This window comes from Cupressus sempervirens, chromosome 1 (genome assembly GCF_028749045.1).
Source record: "Cupressus sempervirens isolate cs-2001-9-10 chromosome 1, ASM2874904v1, whole genome shotgun sequence".
Classification (NCBI taxonomy): Eukaryota; Viridiplantae; Streptophyta; class Pinopsida; order Cupressales; family Cupressaceae; genus Cupressus; species Cupressus sempervirens.
In genome coordinates, this window is record NC_143118.1 from 6,156,823 (window position 1) to 6,169,645 (window position 12,823).

The following is a 12,823-nucleotide window of genomic DNA, read 5'->3' on the forward strand; positions in this document are numbered from 1 at the left end:
AGGTCCAATTGAGTTTTTGCTCGGCTTTCACTAACTTTTCTCGGCACCTTCAATCAACTTTGTCAAGCTTGGCAAATGAACTTTGTCCAACCTTATTCTTCTAAACTTTCTAAGTGTAGCCAATCATTTTGTAACCTCAAGTAGATCATCAATACATTATGTTATCACTCTCTTAACTAATTCTTACACTTAAATACATAATCATAACTCAACCTTTCCTCTAGGTAATTTTTTTACATCTTGTTGATCGAATCCTCTTCATCAATCAACTAAGTGATAGTGCTTGAAACATATAAGCAATTTTCTTACTAGGATGTAGTAGGTTTGACATCAGTGACAAAATAATAATTGAAAACACACAGTCTTCTTTCAACAATCTTTCCATTAAAATGATCTTTTCAATCATATATCAATAGTACCTTTTCAATGATAGAGTTGTTAGTCAAAGGAATTCGTTTCTTATCAACCTTTCCATAACCTCTCTTGTAAATCAGCTCACTTATTCTTTTTAAATTTGGATATCTAGAAAGAATTAAGCAAGAGAATTAAATAATAGTAGACACAAGAATCTATGAAATAAGAAAAAACTGATATATATAATACTTATAACTGACCAAGAACATACTCAAAGGTCACATATGGCTCAACCCAATACAACATGTTAATTGTTGCTTTGTTCACTTTTAGAAACACACCATTGAAGATCTAGAATGAAGTGCCATAGAATGTCAATATCACTAGAATATTGTATATACATCCAAAAGCAATCATTAACCACTATTTTAGAAACAAAAAGTGCAAAAGAGATAGCTCATGCTAAAAAAGGACCAACTTGCCTCAAAGGCAAAAGTTGCAAAATTATTCTTGTCTTTGGATGCATATCATTGACACTAAATTAAAAAATAAGAAACTCAATAAATGAAAAAAAAACTACTTAAAAACTTATATTAGAAATTAGGGAAGACAAAATTTTGTGTTCCTCTTTATTTAAAATAGAAGAGATGTAACTATATTATAATAAAATTTGGAAAAAAATAGACTAGAGAGCTAATAATCTACCAAATCTATCACTATATGAAGACCAATAAAGTACAAGGTATATGAATACTACATACTAGCTATTTACCCACATATACAAATAATGGACAATAGCTTAGCTTCTGGCTCAACATAAAAGCCTCCTTTCATTTTTGCCTCTCTCTTCAATCTGATAACCTCTCATTCCTAATTTTTGTTAGAAAGTACACAAGAAACTTACTAAGGTACATTCCTCAACCCTAGATGTCATGATGACACATCAATAAAAAACCCATCAATTTATTAAAGGATATACATACTTCTTGGTGACTCATAAATTGATATAAAACTTGCCAAAAAGAAACTAAGGTACACACTTAACACTAGATGGAATGGTGACACATCACTTACAAATCAAGCAATTTATCACCTGCTTCATATACTCCTTTGAATAATCCTCAACCTTCTTAAATATCAATTTTTAGTTTGTAGCATTTTTTACTTTTTCAACTTCCAATTGCCACTTCTTGTCGTTCCCCCATTCTTCATTTCTTTTCCTCTTCTTGAGAACTGACTCAAGCATAAGATTTGCCTCCTCCAAACTCATATTTGAAATTATAAAAAATTAAATTATTTGCAAAAATTGAACATTAAACAAGAAAATGAAAAACTAGGCATTACAAGCAATTTTTTTAAAAAATAATTTGGCTAGCCATCACAATTGCAATGACATGTTCTGATGATTAGTCATCACTTGCACAACACAACTATTGTAAAACTATCACAATTATGATGGCTAGTTTCAGTGGATCAACATCACCTCCATGGCACAATTTTCGCATGGACATTGGACTTGCAATGATAGAGTGAAAGCTAAAGACATTGTAATTATGATGACCTACTATCGCCATTGCGACAATGTCAACATGAACTCTTTCCCCTTCCTTCTTCCAAGTTACGATAGTTTTTTTTGACAATTGGCTGATGAATATATGTAATTTTTTTTTCATTTATGGCAAAACATGATGTACATGCTTGTAAAAAACCTTAGAAATAAAGATACTTAGCTTTTGGTATCCAAAAAATTGTCTAAGTATGAAATTTGTGTATAATAGTGTATTATTTTGTATGTAACTTGTTACTAACATCATATTATGACTAGCAAAGTTAGATGGAGATACTATACATGTTGACGATGATGTGTGTAACCTCAGAGATTAGTACGAACTATATGGAAAAGAGATATTCACATTCTAACAATGAAATAGAACAATGAAATTAAGGTAAAGGAATTATTTTGTTTACAAAATAATTACTTGACCAATTAGGGCTGACATCCTAGATGTTTACTCTAAGTTGGAAAAGTATATTATGATCTTAGCTGATCTAGTAGCAATTTATGAAAAGGCATGGTATTTAAGCAAAGGACATCTTGCAAATTCTTAGGTGTATTTTTAAGTGTACAATTGTATTATGATAAGTGATATGCAAACTTCTTGTGAAGTGATATATGTGAAGTTTTTGAGAACCTAATTTTGTGATCCAAGATAGAGCTGAGGTCAGAGATCAGTCAAGAAAGATGTTACGACACTTATATACCTAAGAACTAATTACTTGTTTGGGGAATGAGCTCTTCTTGTAATTGGAAGTGCATGTTTGGGCAATGGGCTCATCTTGCATCTACTGTACTATAACTCCTAACTGGGTTGGAATCTCCTAATAGGGACTCTCTATACTGAATTTTCTCATTGATTCCTAACAGGGTCCATTGTCTAACAAGAAACATATATATATATATATATATATATATATATATATGTATATGTATATTATCTAGTGGGTATCATCCCTACTAAGATTTTCCCTTGGCCAGGGTTTCCCTAGTTAATAAAATATGATGTTATGAGTTCTCTTTATCCATGGTTATTATTTCTATTCAACATTACTTGTTTACTTTCTTATGCACAGTACAAAGTAATTAATAATATCTAGTTGGCAACAAAAGTTTGTAGAATACTGATTCACCTCCCCTCTCAGCATTCCCTATTTCTAATAATTGTTATCAGAGCACAGTTACTCAGAAGAGGCTTAACAACTTGAGTAAGATCCCTATGGATATGGAACAATTGATGAAGAACCTTAAAGAGGCACTTGAACAAATTGATCTCCTTACTAGAGAAAGATATATGCTAAGGGATATATATGAAGACTCCAAAGTATATATTAGACAATTGAAGGACAAGATTGAACATCTCAAATCCAAGCCTAAATCTACTGAAACTAAAAAAAGTGATGATTATTATTCAAAACTGAAGATAGAGGACAAGATTTTGAAGCATGAATTGAAGATTACCAATCTAAAGTTGACCTTGAAAAGTGATCCTAGAAAAATTGAATCTGATTTGAAGAATTAAAATACAGATCTTAGAGAAAGTCTGGCAAAGAAGACATCTAAATTTGAAACATTGAAAGAAGATCATGAAGAACTTGATAAGTACAATAGTAAATAACTCAATACAAGCGACAAATTGAAATGTTTTATTCTAGTAGAGAAAATCTTGATGATTCTATGCCAATAAAAAGACCTACCTAAGATAAGTCTTGTCTTGGTTATCTATTTAACATGTCTGCAAAGAAACCTAAAAATAGATCAGATCTGAAAGAAAAAGATAAATTTGATGATAAGATTGAATCTAGTCAATTTTTTGATAAAATTAAAGATGTTGGACAAGACAAGGAAGTTGAGATATTGGATGAACCAAACCAAGATGAATCTCCTAAAGAAACCAGGTATGAATTTGAGGTAAGTGTTTTTCATGTAATGAAATAGGTCATATGAAAATAAATTGTACAAATAAGTAATTTAATCATGTTATGAATTTTTATTGTCATAATTTTATGGTATGGGTCCTAAAACAATTGATTGTAGGAAACCTACATATGATAATGATAGAAGGAATAGTAGAATGTCTAGAAATACTAATCTTGCATATAGAAGAAGATATAATGAGAAGAAATCAAGAGAAGGAAGACCTTATGTAGAAAGAAGGTAGATCATATGTTATAAGTGTAACAACTTTGGACATTGTTAGTGAATAGATTAACCTCCAAAGAAATAAATACAAATTAGCCCCAAAAGCCCAAGTAGGAAGACTGAAATGCACTAAAAGTTGGGTCACTTCGCTATTGAAAAGTGTAAGCACCCTCTAAATTTATTCGGGTACAACTCCCCATATATGATTTAAAATGAATTCATAAAGATACAAATATGGATGATTTTAATTGGAAAGCACAAAAGGTTACAAAAACCTATCCATAAACACAAAATAGATGTGGAAAAACTAAGCTACTAAAAGGAAATGAACAATAAATAACACAAAGTTCATTCACCCAGATGCTGCATTACAAGAAGAATGAAATAAAAGAATATATTTTCCATCCTCTTGAGAAAGTGAAGAAACAAAGCTTTAAAGATATCTTGCAATCAAAACATATTCAAGAAACAATGACATTAAAATGCATTTAGAGAAAACTAAAAGTGATACAAAGATCATGATTAGTAGAAAGAAAATTTTCCAAACTCCAAGTTTTGATGTGCAATTATCTTCCAAATCTCCCTTCTCTAAAGTGTAAAAGATAACAAAGATCCTATTATACAGTTGCATCAAAATCACTATCCAAAAGAAAACTAAAATTCCCTCTCCTGCATTACACTTTGAAAACAAGATTTCCCCCTTTTCTTAATACATAGTTTAGAAAAACAACAACCCTTCTCTTCATAGCCCAAAGTCTAATTTCTTTCCCCTTCAGATGAACTCGAAAACTCAGAAAAATGGAACCCCTTGTTTCATTACCTTATGTGCATTATAAAGAGTTTCAAAACTATTAAATAGTTATGGAAACTTCCAAAGAACAAGAAACTCACTTCTCCTATTGTATCACCCCTTTATGTTATTATAAACCCTATTTTATATCTCTATGAATACAAAAATCCTACAAGATATATATGCTGATAGATATATATGGTGATAGGTGGGATTAGATGTTTGGGGATGAAAGTAAATTTCTCTTAAAGATAGGTATTGCACGTGATTTTGTAGAATCACTCTTCATATGTTCATTGTAAGTTCATAGTCCAAACTTGGGCTATTGATAGTACCCATTTTTCTATTGGAATGGAGATCTCTTCAAGAGATATATTGGGTCTTTCAACTATACATCTAAGTGTTTTCCAACTTTTTAACTTGATGTTAAGTCTTTACGTACCATGTCACAAGCATATCTTTTGACTCGACTCTTCACTTCTACGCATCTACCAACTCTTTTGGATAATTCTGAACTTCCTTAGGCACCCATGACTCTCTTCAATGTGCCTACAATTCCTTATTCATATCAATGCCCTTTGAGCCTGTTGATAGATGAGAGCATCCAGAAATGTCCCTTTTCTGATTTTTCATGATATTTCCAACCTCTAATCAGATCTTTAAAATCAAACAACTGCTATCACAAAGATCCACCAAATTCCTTAAGAAACCCCAAATCGGGTATGTTGAAAATAGTGCTAAAAGCTTCACAACTTCACAAATTATTAATGAATCTGAAAATGGAAATTTTTACAGAACTTTCAGCAGCATAACAGCCTACAAATTGATATTTCCATATCCGTATAGCCTTTACACAACAGCTCGAAAATGTAGGACCAAAACTATGCTCATCGGGCTCCCGAAATAGCACAAAATATGCTCGGAAACACCACAAGAACACTAATAATCTATCTCAGAAGTTTAATCACGTCCCAATATATATATTCAGCTCTATTTTAACAGCTTAAAGTATAAAATACAGCAGCAACCAAAACTGATATGAAATACTCAACCGGAAACACCAAACTCTTACAAAAATACACCCGGAAACTCACAAATCTGCACTGTTCAGCACAAAGGCAAACTCTGTATGAGCATGCACATGGAATGGCTTCAAACTCCCGTCCTTAGCCTTCCTGGAAACCTGCAAACTCCCGTTCTTGGGTCTCCCTGGAAACCTGCAAACTCCCGTTCTTGGGTCTCCTTCTCCACAGGTTTGGCAGCCTCTGAAGAATAACAAAGAATGAGTGAAAATCAAGTCTGGAATCCCCCCAAAATGCCTCCAAACCTCTTTAAAAAGGGCATAACTGTAACTCACGTCCAAGAGAGGTTAATGAAACATATTTTAATAATAATTATCATTTATTAGTCCAACGGTTTCCAAAGATTAACTCCCTTTTTCCGAAACTTCACTTTCTTGGGCCTGCCTGTCTTAGCAAAGATTATTATTTTTTAATTATTTGAAAAGGGGACATGACACATTGTAAGTTCATAGTCCAAACTTGGGCTATTGATAGTACCCATTTTTCTATTGGAATGGAGATCTCTTCAAGAGATATATTGGGTCTTTCAACTATACATCTAAGTGTTTTCCAACTTTTTAACTTGATGTTAAGTCTTTACGTACCATGTCACAAGCATATCTTTTGACTCGACTCTTCACTTCTACGCATCTACCAACTCTTTTGGATAATTCTGAACTTCCTTAGGCACCCATGACTCTCTTCAATGTGCCTACAATTCCTTATTCATATCAATGCCCTTTGAGCCTGTTGATAGATGAGAGCATCCACAATATTGATGAACACAAATTTAATAGTTTTGAAAGCCAACCTTATGTAAATCATGAATCTAAAGTGTTTCCCCTTAGATGCACCTGATCTTACTGAATTCCTTTATGTAGTTACTGTGTCTAACTCAAATTGAGTCTTTCCCTATTTCAAAGAAATCAAATTTCCTGTGAGATTTCAAATTTACACCTCGGGCCCGTTGTCTTTCCACAATATTTATTCTTCACCCTTACATGGGTGGTCCCCCCAACTGTCATAATTAAAATATGAACCATCCCAAAGTTTCTTCTTATATGCTACCTTAGCTTTATCAAATTTAATTATATATTTTTTTGCATACTCTTTGTAGCCCAATCTATCTGCCATTGCTAAAGTAGCTTGGAGTGCAACAATCCACAAACTTCCACAACATGCACTAACACCATCTATTGTCCAAATATCATATTTCTGGTTAGGAAATCCATCATTCTCAATGAGACTATCATCATCCTAATTAAACTTCTACATGTATTTCATAGCAGCACAGATAGCTAGCTACACATCTTTGTTCAATAACATGTCATTAGTTGCAACCAAATCCCTGTACACCAGAAGTACAAACTTTGAGTTCAGATCCTTCCACTAAATTGTATCATGGATATTGTATGCATTTGTTTCAATCCAAGGATCATGCAATCCCAAATCATGACGTATGGCACCTTTTACCTTCCTAATTCCCCAATTTCCTTCAGCTAGAAATTTAGTTATCATACTATCTTTAGTCAAAATAGCCTTTGGAAACTCACGTTGTATATTAAGCTCAATCTTTGGAAAGAGATCCACAAATGCAAATCATGCATAAAAGTGTACATCATATATACACCACATCATATACTCTACACCCTCTATGTAAAGAAATTGACATACTTTTTCTTTAGCTAACCTAGAATTTTCTTTTGTTGCTACCTCTTATAGCTATGTTTGTACACGGTATCATCCCTTGACTTGTTAATTATCGGGTGTTTGAATCCGAGTTGGCACATTCCAAGTTCGAGTCCTATAATTCTATCATTGTGGGTGGATTTGGCCTTCTATTTTTATTGGTCTCTATATGTGCTTGCGATCCCTTCAATCCACTCTCCCAGATCGGGTATTCATTACCACGACTGCATAGAGATTGGGCCATTAACAATGTCGACCCATGTTTGCAACTATAGGGTTTGGGTGGTGGATGGAAAACCCTAAGATAATGGCTTTAAATCCATAACTCTCTTTTGGGAGCCCTCATGATAAATACGGTATTCCCCATTAATAAGATAATCAGGCAACTTGGTAATTAGAAGCACTCCACTTCGATTGTGAACCATCCATTAAAACTTCTTGATGTCATCGAAAGAGTAGATAGTGATGCCTTCACTTTTATTCTCATCAAACTTTGAATGCATACGGAACTTTTAGGTCATTCCTCGATATTCGTAAGTAGCTTGAACTATCCTCGCGACTGATACAAATAGTGACCCTGATTCTTTTGTGGTTCCAAATGTTGGAATTGGTCACCTTTGACAAATCTCAACTTTTGCATACACTTTGTCCTCCCCACCTTTCTATTGTTAATACTTTTACTATGTGTGCCAGTTATCTAAGTGTTGCTCATTGTTCCGAAAGAAGGCCCATATTTGTAAGTTGGTCTAGGCTTGACATATGATATCTTGATACATATGTTTGGCATTTTCATATTGATATTTTCTAGACCCATAATATGTGATAGACACATCAACATATTATGATATTGAGGCATGAAGAGTGATTTTTGTAATAAGATTCAAAAGTTCTCGTAGCAACAACATTTGTGATCACATCATCTACATTTATTGTTTGAAGTCTCCTTGAACTTTCCACATATTAAGTGGAAAAATATTTGAAATTTCACCTTTGAATTTGAATTCTCATTTTTAAACGTAAAATATAACCCAATATTCAAACTATTTGTGCAGTTATGTGTTGGAATTACTTTAGAATAACTAGGGGTGGGGGGTGGGGGGGTGTGTGAATAAGTTATTCAAAGTCTAGATGTATAAAATAAAACTTTTTCACAATTCAGTAAACCCATAAAACATTCATACCCATGTATGCATTCATTGTGTATTTACTAAAATTTGTATGTCACTGTCAAATAAACTTGCAGAAATGTAAAACATGAAATAAAACACATTCATCATCACACTTGACATAATGATTTATGTGGAAACCCAATTTGGGAAAAACCACTAGTAACATGCTACTCCTTTTCACTCTTTTGAAGTGATGCCTCGTGAAAGGCCAACTCTATTAAAGGTTACAATACACACTATTAAATGAAACTTGGTTAAGGGATTTCAATCACCATGTTAAAAGTGAGCCTTGTTAGAGGACTTTAGGTTGTTCACTTGGAATGCCACCCTGTTAAAGGATTTCTCATGACTGTTAGGTCAACCTTAATCCAAAGGATTTACTCTAGACTGCTACAATTGTTAGATAGCAACAATAGAGCTTTGATTTGATACAACTTACAACTTCACTTGCAGATTACAGATCTCTATTTGGTCCTCAATTCTACTTGGCTTTCATATTTTGTAGCTCTAATAGCTTGTTCACCCTTCAAGCATTCATCTCCTTAAGCCTTCTTGCTTGGTATGCCATTGCAGACTCTTCTCTTGGATCACTTGATGAAGAGAAACCCTTAATTCCTTCTCCTCCTTAGGTTCTCACACATGACACCGACTTCTTTAAACCCCTATGCTTCATAACCAAAAATTCCTATATAAAGAAAATTGGAATATTTTCCCACTCATTATCCATCGTTCAAATTAGGGTTTTGGATGGATTAGGTAGGATACAATGTATTTACCCCATATCTTGTCTTTTTTAGAAAATTCTCCTAGAATCCATTTGAATTCACATTAAAATGGTTTAAATCAAAATTTGTGCCACTAGCTCATCAATCTTATCTTTCTCCTGGTTCATAAGTTCCAAGAAAATAAAATTGTCAGCTTAGATTTGGCGAATCTTTGATCTTTATCATAAGATAGCATCTTGGCATTATCAACCTTTTGATGCTTGACACATACTACATTACTTGGCATCAACTATAAAAATCACTCAGCATCAACTAGATTTTATTGGTTCTTGGCATCAACTAAAATTTACTTAGCATCAACTATCTTGCTTGACATCCACTAGAATTTGCTTTCAATAAGCTCCAACTAACTTTCTACTCAGCTTGAACTAACTTTGCAATTTTCTGCTTGACTTGAACTAACTTTTCTCGGCACCTACTATCCACTTGGTCAAGCTTGGCAAAAAAAGTTTATTTAACTTATTCTTCTAAAATTTCTTAGCGTAGCCAACCATTTTGTAATCTTAAGTAGATCATCAATGCAACATGTCATCACTGTCTTAACTAATCCTTGTACTTCATTCCATAATCATAACTCAATCTTTCCTCTAGGTGCTTTTGTTACATCTCATTGATTAAATCCTCTTCATCAATCAACTAAGTGATAGTACTTAAATCTTATAAGCAATTGTCTTACCAACAAATAGCAGGCTTGACATTACTGACAAAACAATGATTGAAACATAATTTCTTCTTTAACAATCTCCTTCTTAACAATCTCTTTTCCAATGATCTTTTCAATTAGATTTCAACAATCTCCAAGTCAATCAAATGATGAACATCATGTTCAACCAATCTAACTAGGTTAAGATAGTAAGGCAATACCAAAGAAAGAACTTGTATTCCTCCCTCTATCAACAACTTATTGTTAGGTTACAAATTTTTTTCTTAATACTCCCTATGAGTTCCTTCTTGTATCTCCCTCTTACTAGGTAGATTAGGATTTCTCCCTCTTTCTTTCTAGTTCTCTGATCAATGACTCCCTCTCTTGTTCTGACTTGATTCTTGATATTTCTCTCTCTTTGATCAACAGACCAGTTTAGGATTTTCTCCCATTTATCTCTTGCACTTGATCAGTAAAACTCTTCTTTTGATGATGATCAGTTTAATGTACTTTCTCCCTCTTTGAAAACAATGCCAAAGATCTATACCAATAAAATTTCATCCTTAAAATATGTAGATATAAGATTTGCAGATTCCTCATTTTCTCCCCCTTTCAGCTTTCTTGTGACTAATTTGAAGTTTTAGCTCTATGATTACTTTATCCAGTTCTTAAAGTAAGATCCACTGTTTTAATTTGTGTCATATGAAAATCAACTTGTTTGATGTAGGGCACTTCTTTTATTTCTTACATATCCATTGATAGGACTATCACCCGTAGTTTACCTCTTAGATACTCATAAGCATCCTTAGGTAATAGTTTTGTGAAGATATCAACAATTTTCTCATTTGAGTTAACGTATTCTATCTTCACCTCTTTGTCTTGAACTATCTCTCTTACATAATGATACTTGATTGCAATGTTCTTTGTCTTTGTGTGCATTACTAGATTCTTTGATATATTGATAGCACTTGTATTATCACAATAAAGTATCATTGGTTCTGCGATTTCTTCCTTCATTCCTTTGAGTAGTTTTTTGATCCATACAAGTTTGTGCAGTTTACAGCAACAACAACATATTCTACTTCCGCAGTAGGTTGGGAAGTGCAACTTTGTTTCTTGCTTATCCATGTAACTAGTCTCTTGCCTAAGAAAAATGCTCCTCCACTGGTGCTCTTTCTATCATCAATGTTTCCAGCCTAGTCAACATGAGTGTAGGCTCTAAAGTCAAACCTTTCATTCTTCTTGTAATATAGACGAAACTCTTTTGTTCCTTTCAAATATCTCATTATCCTTTTCACAGCCATTAAGTGATTCTCCCTGGGATTAGCGGAGAATCTTGCAACTATCCATACAACTAATGCAATATCAGGTCTGCTATGTACTACATATTGCAATTTTCCAATCATAGACTTGTACAATGTTTGATTCACCTCAGCTGAATCATAATTCTTTGACAACTTGTGTCTTGTCACCATAGGTGTACATACTAGTTTGGAATCCTCTAGACCAAATGCCTTTAATATCTCTTTGACATACTTTGAATGAGTGATGTATATACCATAATTCATCTAATATACTTGCATTCCCACAAAAAAATTGACTTCTCCAAACATAGATATTTCAAATTCTTGCTTCATCTTATTTGCAAAATCTTTACATAAAGCATCTTGTCCTCCAAATATGATATCATCAACAAATATTTTAGATAGGAAAATACCTTTATCTTTTTCTCCCTTTATGTACAGATTGTTGTTATCATCAGTCCTTTCAAATCCAATCTTCACAAGATAAGTATGAAGTTTCTCATACCATGCTCTTGGTGCTTGCTTCAATCCATATAGGGCTTTGTGCAATCTACATATCATGTTCTTATTGTTATCATCAAAAAACCCTTCTGGATGTTCTATGTAGACTTCCTCTTCTAGTATGCCATTCAAAAATGTAGATTTAACATTCATCTGATAAAATTTGAAACCTTTGTATGTAGCATAAGCAAGTAGAGTTCTTACTCCTTCCATTCTTGAAAAAGGGGCAAATGTCTCACCATAGTCAATTCCTTCTTCTTGTGCATATCCTTTTTAAATTAATCTTGTTTTGTTTCTTATCACTTCACCATTCTCATCTAGCTTGTTTTTGAATACCCACTTGGTGCCAATCACATTCTTGTCTTCTGGTCTAGGAACTAGACTCTATGTTTTCTTCTTCTCTATCTGTTGAATCTTTTCTTCCATGGCCTTGTACTAGTCATCATTTTCTAATGCATCTTTTACTATTTTTGGCTTCTTCATGCTTAACAAACATGATTCACTTCTCAATCTATTTCTTTTCATTGGCCTAGCATCTTTGTTTCCAATGATTTGATCAATAGGATGATGCCTTTTGACATATTTAGACAATCTTGCTCAGCTCTTGTTTCTACATTTTGTCTTTTAGTTTCAGAGTCACTGTGTATATTTGTGTCAGGTATCTTAGCATCTCTTTCATGCATACTAATCTCAAAATCAAAATGTGCATTTTCTTCATTCTGCAACTCAGCATCTAAATGTAGCTTAGTTCCTAAATGTGACTCGACAGTTATTGAAACTTGTTGTTGATTTGTAACTTGATTTGTAGAATCTTCTTCAATAGGCATTCC

At 33.2% G+C, this 12,823-nt stretch overlaps 1 pseudogene; it reads right to left on the bottom strand.

Moving 5' to 3' along the window:
- Positions 1-398: 398 nt before the first annotated feature.
- Positions 399-1,624, bottom strand: LOC149575862 (large ribosomal subunit protein uL30y-like; annotated as a pseudogene).
- Between the last annotated feature and the right edge of the window lie 11,199 nt (positions 1,625-12,823).